At 40.8% G+C, this 8,913-nt stretch overlaps 1 pseudogene; it reads left to right on the top strand.

Annotated features, from left to right (window-relative positions):
* Positions 1–1,305: 1,305 nt before the first annotated feature.
* LOC102855919 lies at positions 1,306–7,126 on the top strand (annotated as a pseudogene).
* Positions 7,127–8,913: the final 1,787 nt, after the last annotated feature.

Raw genomic sequence — 8,913 nt, 5'->3', positions numbered from 1 at the left:
GGAATTGCTGGGTCAAATGGTATCTTTATTTGTAACTTTTTGAGAAAGCGCCACAATGCTAAAAAATACTATTTTAACAGTTGTTGTTGTTGTTGTTGTTGTTATGTGCAGTCGAGTCATTTGTGACTCATAGAGACCCTACGTACAACAGCCCTAATCTCTGCTCTGTCCTGTGCCAATCGTACAGTCTCTGATAAACCCATACCGGTAAGCAAACACATCAAAAGGCAAGAAAAAATGATAATTGACTCTTGAACCCAACATCTAAAACAAATTGAAAAAAGAACAGCAAGAAGACCTGACACCCTCTAAAAAACCTGAAATTATAAAAATTAATGCAGAAATAAATGGTATAGAAAAGAGAAAAACAATTGAAACCATTAGCAAAATCAGAAGTTAGTTCTTCAAAAATGTAAATAAAATCGACAAACCACTAGGAAGAACACCAAATGAAAAGAAAGAAAAGACACAAATAATCCAAATAAGAGATGAAAGGGGTAATGTCACAACAGAACCAACTAAAATAAAAATATTAACAATGGAATATTACGAAAAACTATATTCAAACAAATATTAAAAACCAACAAGAAATGGACAATTGCTTAGAAACTCACAAATTACCTACATAGATGCAGACTGAAATTAAACACCTGAACAGACCCATTACAAAAGAAGAAATTGGAAAGGTTATAAAAAAAACCTTGCAACTTAAAAAAACAAAGCAAAACAATCAAACAACCCCAAAGTAAATCAACCTTGGACCAGATGGTTTTACAAGTGAATTTTATCAAACATTTAAAGAAGAATTGTCATCAATTCTACATAAAGTATTTCAGAAAACAGAAAAATTTGGAATTCTCTAAGACTCGTTCTATGAAGCAAACATATCCTTGATACCAAAGCCAGGTAAAGACACCACCAACATAGAAAACTATAGGCAAATATTTCTCATGAACATAGACACAGAAATCCTGAACAAAATCCTGGCCAATAGAATCCAACAGTGTATAAAAAAAAAATAATTCACCATGACCAAGTGGGATTCATAAGTATTCAAAGATGGTTCAACATTAGAAAAACAATCATCACATTAACAAAGCAAAAACTAAGAATTACATGATCTTATCAATCGATGCAGAAAAGGCCTTTGACAAAATCCAACAATCCCTCCTGATTAAAACACTCAACAAAATAGGAATAGAGGGGAAATTCCTGAATATAAAAATATGTGCAAAACCAAGGGCTAACATCATTCTCAGTGGAGAGATTAAAGGCATTCCCTTTGAGAACAGGAACTAGGCAAAGATGCCCACTCTCATCTCTCCTGTAATAGGAAGCCTTAGAAGTAGCACTAAGACAAGAGGAAGAAATAAGAGGTACCCAAATTGGCAAAGACAGGGCCAAATGATCTCTATATGCAGATGATATGATAGTACACTTAGAAAACCCTAAAGATTCAGCAAGAAAACTACTGACATAGTTGACATAGCAAAGTGGCAGGATACAAGATCAACATACAAAAATCAGTTGGATTTCTCTACAGTGACAAAGAGAATACAGAACTGGAGCTAAGAAAAACAATACCCATCACAATAGCTAATCACAATATTAAATACTTCCTGGAGAGTAAATCAAACTAGAAACACAAAAGACAAATTCAAAGAAAATTACAAAACATTATTACAAGAAACAAAAAGAAACCTGGAGAAATGAAAGAACAACCTCTGCTCTTGGATAGGAAGACTCAATATTGTGAAAATGACAAGTCCACTAAAAGCAATCTACAAGTTCAATGCAATCCCAAGACAAATACAAATTGCATTCCTCAACGAGATGGAGAAGGCAATTTTCAATTCCATATCCTGAATAAGCAAAGCACTTCTTAAAAAGAGAAAAAAGATAAAAGGCATCTCATTCCCTGATCTCAAATCCTACTACTCCGCAATGATGGTCAAGACAGCATGGTGCTGGTACAGTGACAGACATATAGATCAATGGAATAGAACTGAGAATCCAGAAATCAGCTCATCCATCTGTGGTCAACTGATTTTTGACAAGGTGATGAAATCAATTAAGTGGGGAAATGAAAGCCTCCTTAACAAATGGTGTTGGCAAAGTTGGAAAACTATCTGGAGAAAACTCAAGCAAGACCTAAACCTTACACCATACACAAAAACCAACTCAAAGTGAATCAAAGACCTAGGAGTAAAACCAAGGATTATAGACTTCATCAGAGAAAATCTTGGAAGAACTCTAGAAACCCTAATCCACAACCTGAACAGTCTCCCAAACATACTAAAAATCCCTACAACTAGAAGAGAATAAAATACATGAATGGGATCTTCTAAGAATCAAATCGTTATGCACATCCAAAAACTTTTCCAACAGGGTAAAAAGGTGAGCCACAAACTGGGAAAAAGAATATGTAATGACATGTCTGATAAGGGACTTAGATCTACAATTGATAGAATATTCCAGCACTTCAGCAAGATAAAGATAAAAAACCCAATCACAAAGTGGACACATGACATGAACAGATACTTCACTAAAGAATACATTCAGATAGTAAATAAACACATGAAGGAATGTACAAAACCTCTAGCTCTAAGAGAGATGCAAATTAAAACAACTATGAGATATCATCTCACACCAGTTACAATAGCAAAGTTTAACAGAACAGCGAACAACAAATGCTGATGAGGTTGTGGAGAGTTTGGAACCCTTATTCACTGTTGGTGGGAGTGTAAAATGGTGCAACCTCTCTAGGAGGCAGTATGGTGCTTTCTCAGTAAGCTGGAAATAGAAATACCGTCTGACCCTGCAATTGCACTACAGGGAATATATCCTAAAGAAACCAGAACTACCAACACCCATGTTTATTGTTGCATTGTTCACAATAGCAAAGATATGAAAGCAACCCAAGTGCCCCATCAACAAATGAAATGGATAGGGAAGCTGTCATATATTTATACAATGGAATAATACACAGTACTGAAAAACAAGGAACTCATAAAATATTACACAAAATGAGTGATCCTGGAGGACATTATGCTGAGTGAAATAACTCAGTCACAAAAGGAAAAATACTGCATAATGCCACTGTTATAAAACAGGACTGACATGTGGGTTAGAGGGGAAACTAAGAAAAGGGGATAAGTAATGAACACTGCATGTAAATTGAAGAGGGAAAGAACTGTCTAAAAGAAATAATGATTATGTATTGTTTGCATGACAACAGTTCAGAATAAGAGGTGCATAGCAAAGTCTGCTGGGGGCAGGAGAGAGGGAAGAAACTCTGCAACAATGAAAGAATCTTTTTTGAAGAAAAAGTGAACTGGGGAGGGTAGGGAGGAAAATGTACAACAATCAATGAAAGGAAATCCAAGTTTTCTGTATACTTTCATTAAAATACCAATTAATGAATAGGAATGATTGTATGAAACACAATGTAAATTAAGAATAGCATGAAAAACAATGTATATGAACTTTGTAAGCAAACCAATATAAAACAAAAATTTTAAAGAAAAAGCTACTGTGTAGCCAAAATCTAAAAAAAAAAAAAAATGCCAAGCAATTTCATCCCTTTTAATTCTCTGACTCCTGCTCTTTGCACATTTCATTATTATACATTACTTTGTCTTCTTAATCTGCCCTTTGAAATCTTCTGTTTAGCTTCTTAACTTGCTGGGATTTTGTTTTGTTTTTTTCTCTTTGTCTTGGCTTCTTGGCATTCTACAGTCTCTTTTCACATCCATCTCAGTCTTTCTTCCTCAATGGAAAACACTACCATGTTTTCTAACATATCTAACACAACTACTAAAGCCTAAATCTTTCAAAAATGAAGGTTTGAGTCACTTCACCAGGTAAATACCATGACCATCTGAGGTGATATTTGAAGGCAAATGGATCTTTAACTACTCTAGGTTGTAAATTGTAACCTCTATGGATGTTAATAGGGAGCTCTGGTGGACTACTGGTACTACTCTGCAATCTCAAGGCACCAGGTTCAAATCCACCAGCTGCTCTTTGAGAAAAAGATGGGTAATCACGCATGTGATTAAATTGCCTCTGAAAACCCACTGGAGGATCACCTATCAGTCTATTTCAACTTTATGACAACAACAACAATGATGTTAATAAGGCAGAATTGCAAGTGGCTCTCTAAACATATGGCTTTTCTTATCTAATTAAGAGGTGAGTTCTAGTGGCCTAATGGTAAGAAGCTGCAGTGTACTCTTGAAGGCACAATGTTCAAGGCTAGCAGCTACTCTGCTTTAGAGGAAGAGTCTCTTCCCATGAGATTAACTGCCTTTGGAAACCTACCTGCATCTGTGGGTCAGTTCCAAATCCATGGTACACAACAACAACATCCTCACAGGCATGCTTTCAAGTTATTTGTCTGATCTCTGGGGAAAAGCTAGAGCACTTTTATCAGATTAATGTCTACCTATGTAGCTTGTTTGGAAGGAGGAGTGGCATCCACTTCCATAATAGCTTACCTCTGGAAACCCTATGAACCTGGAGAGAGGATGAAAGGCACCCAAGCACCAAGGACTCTCCTTCATAGGGTCGCTATGAGATGCCTGCAACTCGACTGCACTTAACAACAACAATGTAGCTTGTTAACTCCAGACTTAAACCATTGGCCTGCTGGACTTGTACAGTTTGAACTTGTCAATATTCAAAGCTTTCCAGCAACAACCTCTGGGTATGTCAGCCTGCAAAGCTGGCACCCTCCATATCCAGCAGCCTTCTCTATTTGCTGATGACCTGGACTCCTGCCTCTCCAGTCACATCTATCTTGAGGGTTCATCCACAGACCTGGGCCTTGCCTCTACAAGCATGTTAGCCATTTCCTTAAATATAAACTTTGCTCATTTTGCTTCTTTAGAAGACCCAGCCAAAGATGCACACTTTAGTTTTAAATAAAAAAAATTCTTGCTCTTTAAAACTTTAAAGTGGAGAACATGGGCCCCACCACAATATGAGGCCCGCTAGATGTGAGCCCCTCCTGGCACAAGCCAAACAGCTGCAATCTGAGTAAGGTCCCAAAGCATGCCCACCTAAACAAATAGCCCTGCCAGGTATGAGCTGGACAGCTGCAATCTGAGTGAGGTCCCGTGTATGCCCACCTGGACAGCAAAAATCTGAGTGAGTTCCCCACACATGCCCACACGATAATCATTTGTGTGCATGCCTGCCTGGCGTATGCCAGCATGTAAGCATGCCCTGCCTGTGCCCACCCCATGCTCAGCCTTTCATCTCCTCACGTCCAGTCAACTAACTAACTGCCTTTAATCTGGAGCAGCTTGGTCTGACTTAGCTGCAAAAATTATCCTACAGAAGAGGCCACTTTCATAGGGCTTGAACGGAAATTTCCCTTGGTTCACGAGTTCAGAGAGAAACACAGGCAGCATAACTGCCACACCCTCTTCTGTAGCAGTGACTTCAGATTAAGAACGTGTCATCGCTTCAGGCATGAAAAACTCTACCGCAGCAATATTACATAAGAAGCAGGCTACCTCACACCCTACACAGGTGCAAAGCAAAATGTCACCCCCCCCCAAAAAAAAAGTGACACACTATTAATGGATTTTCTGAAGCCAGAAAGTATGGTGGGACTTTCTGACAGAGAATTTAAAAGAACAATGATTGAATATTTTCAATGGATGAAAGACAAACTTGAAGAATCACAGGACAGTGCAACCAAAAACCAGGAGGAGTTTAAAAAAAATCAATCAAAAACAATGCAGATAAAACAAATGAGACATTAAAGGCTCTGGAAAAACAAGAAACCATGATCCAAAATATGAAGTCCTATGTCTCAGATGCTGTCAACATGATGGAGGGACACATGAACAGAGTTGAAGAGATGGAACACGGAACTAGTGAAGTAGAAGATAGAAAACCTAAGAATAAAGTGGGATACCATCAAGAGGAATAACATGCACATCATCAGAATCTCAGAACAAGAAGAAGCAAGTAAAGGCACTGAAAAAGTTGTGGAATAATTACTAGAAGAAAACGTCCTAGGCATAATGAAGAATGAAAGACTATATATTCAAGAAGCTGAGAACACCATATAGAATAGACCCCAATAGAAAAACACCAAGACATATCATAGTCAAATTTGCCAGAACCAAAAACAAGGAGAGAATTCTGAAAGCAGCTAGGGAGAAACAAAGAGTAACCTATAAAGGAGAACAAATAAGATTAAGTGCCTTTTTCTCAGCATGCTCCTGGCCCAGTCGGAGATAAAAACCTGTGTCTGATGCTGATCTTGGCCAACAGATCAGAGCTTCTCAGCAAGCTCCAGCTTATGAAAAAAATACCAGCCTGGCCTCGAAAGCTTGGTATCCACAGCTTCACTGAAGAAAGTGTGGGGAACCAACAGAGCTTTTCCGGCAAGACCCTGATTGCTCTGGTGACCACGGGAATTCTGCTGGCCATCCTGGGCACCACTGGCTATTTCCTCATGAACCGCCGCAGCTGGAGCCCCACTGGAGAATGGCTGGAGCTAGAGCCCTGACCACTCTTCAGGAAGAAAGGAATCACCCCACACGCAGCTGCATCCTCTCCCTCCCTCTCACCCACCCCACCCCGCCTACTTCTCTCCTGTTGGCCTCACCCCCCACTATGCCTTGCTCCTGCACACTCAATGTTGTTGTTGTTGTTGTTGTTAAGTGTCTTTGAGTCACAGGTGACTCATAGCGACCCTATGAAGGAGAGTCCTCGATGCTTGGGTGCCTTTCATCCTCTCTCCAGGTTCATAGGGTTTCCAGAGGCAAACTATTATCGAAGTGGATGCCACTTCTCCTTCCAAGCTTGTTTTAATCAGGGAGATTCACTCCACTCTCTGTCCGCATTGGGTAGCCAACCATTAAAGCATTTGACACATCAGTGTTACAGGCACACTCAATAATGTTTATACACTGTCTAGGGTGAAGACCCTTACTACACTGAGAGCGGTGGAGGCCGGGGCTATAGCTCAGGCCCTGGGGGCTCCCCTGAGGCCCAAGGAAAGGCCAGTGTGAACAGAGGGGCTCAGGAGAACAGGACCGGCCAGGCCACGTCCAGAAATGGCCATTCAGCAATACAGCACACAGTGGCTGATACCAAACTGTGACTTGGTTGTGGCGGATGAGGGCTGCCCCGACCCTGTAGACGTCCCTTGTGCCCTTCCCTTTCCCACTCCACATCCCCTTGGGGCTAGGCACAGTGGTGGGCCTTCTGTCAGCCTCGGGGAGAGGCAGGTAACTCCCCGACCTTTGCAAAGTCAGCCCCTGAACCCATGCTCCATTCTTATATGGGTGAAGATGCAATGGGAGAAAAGCCAAAGTCCAGCACACTCCCCACAAGCTGTTCCCACAACCCCCTCCCCAGTTGGCCTTACCCCCTCATTACCTGAGCTCAGGGGAAGCCCAGCCTCTCATGAATGACAATTTCCTCCCTAGGAAGCACTGCCTTTTACTGTTTCTTCCTTATATTTTCTTCTGCTGCTTTAGGGAAACCAGAGTAACCCTTTCCAACTGATCCCTTGTATAAATGAGTCAGAAAAACAAGTGGTCTACAACCTCTTCCCTTCTCCCTCCTCCAAGGAACTGGTCTAGCCGCCAGCCTCCCTCCCGCCCTTCCCTCTCTACCCAGCCCAGTAACCTCCTTCCCTGCTGGTGTACAAAGGGCTCCCTCGGGAGCTCCACATTGAGAACAGGGTCCTGTGCCTGTGAGTCTGGGAGAGTGGGGTACAGTGGACACAAGTACGGCCATCTGGGGGAACAGACAGCAGTGAGTTGTTGGCTTCAATCCAGGGCCACACAGGCCTCTTCCTTGTTCCATCCTCTGTGACCAAGTGGACGGGGCCTTGGGAGCCAGCCTCGGAGCAGAGCCTCTTGACCTGTAGTCAAGAGGGCCTGGTTTATCCCTAACCTGACAGCCAGGCTGTCTCCTACCTGCTCAGACTCCTGGGTTAAAAGTGGCATCAGGACTCCAAGCCAATTCCTTTCCACCTTTCCCTCCCACACCCCATCACAGTTCTGCATCCCTTGTGGTCTGGACCCCAGAACATTTCTAGGGGACCTTCCCCACAGCCACAACCTGTGGAGGAGATCCAGGCCCTGGGGGTTTTTGGAGGGTTCCCCCCAGAGGAATGAGGAGGGATCTCTGGGTTCAGTGACGGTTGGAAATAGTAACTTACCAGAGGTGGAAGGATTGGAAGAAAAAAAATTTTTTTTTTAGATAAAAAGTGTGTAAATACCGTAAAAAAAAAAAAAAAAAAAAACAAAAAAAAACCAACAACCTTCCCTTTTGTTCTCCTAATTTAACGCTGCTTGAATTTTTGTCTTGTTTATAAATAAAATTACCTGGAAGCATCAAAAAGAAAAGAAAAAAAGAATTTCTGCACAAATTGTTCAGTGGCATTAGTCACATTTATCACAATGTGTCAGCATTCTCTTAGTTATGTCCCATTTGTTCCTTTTCCAGTACTCTTGTTTCCCTGCCCCCTTCTCTTATTTTCTTTTGAGTAATTTTTGACCCTTTGCTTTCATCCTGATGATTTTTAAGTGGAATACTGATCTTAAAGGGGATAGTTTCTTTTTTGTGTCACTGTTCTGTATCACTAGAAGATTATCGTGAAGGATAGATTTGATTCCAGACTTTTGAAGTTTTTCAAGTGATAGTCACAAAGGAGTCCTTTGTTTACTGCTATAGTAGTTTGCAGTTTTATTTTTATTTCCTTACTTCTTCCTGGACCATTCAAGATTTCGCCCATAGCATCTCTTAGTATTGTAATTTGAGGTTTAAATTTGGTTTTCAGTTCATTCAGCTTGAGAAATGCTTAAATGAGTTTTTCCTTTTTTATCCTCCAATTCCAATGTTCTGCACATTCTATTATAATACTTTGTTTTCTTGAGT

This window comes from Elephantulus edwardii, unplaced genomic scaffold (genome assembly GCF_000299155.1).
Source record: "Elephantulus edwardii isolate Elephantulus edwardi_28Jun2011 unplaced genomic scaffold, EleEdw1.0 scaffold00559, whole genome shotgun sequence".
NCBI classification, from domain to species: Eukaryota; Metazoa; Chordata; class Mammalia; order Macroscelidea; family Macroscelididae; genus Elephantulus; species Elephantulus edwardii.
This window is presented reverse-complemented; position numbering and strand designations above follow the sequence as displayed.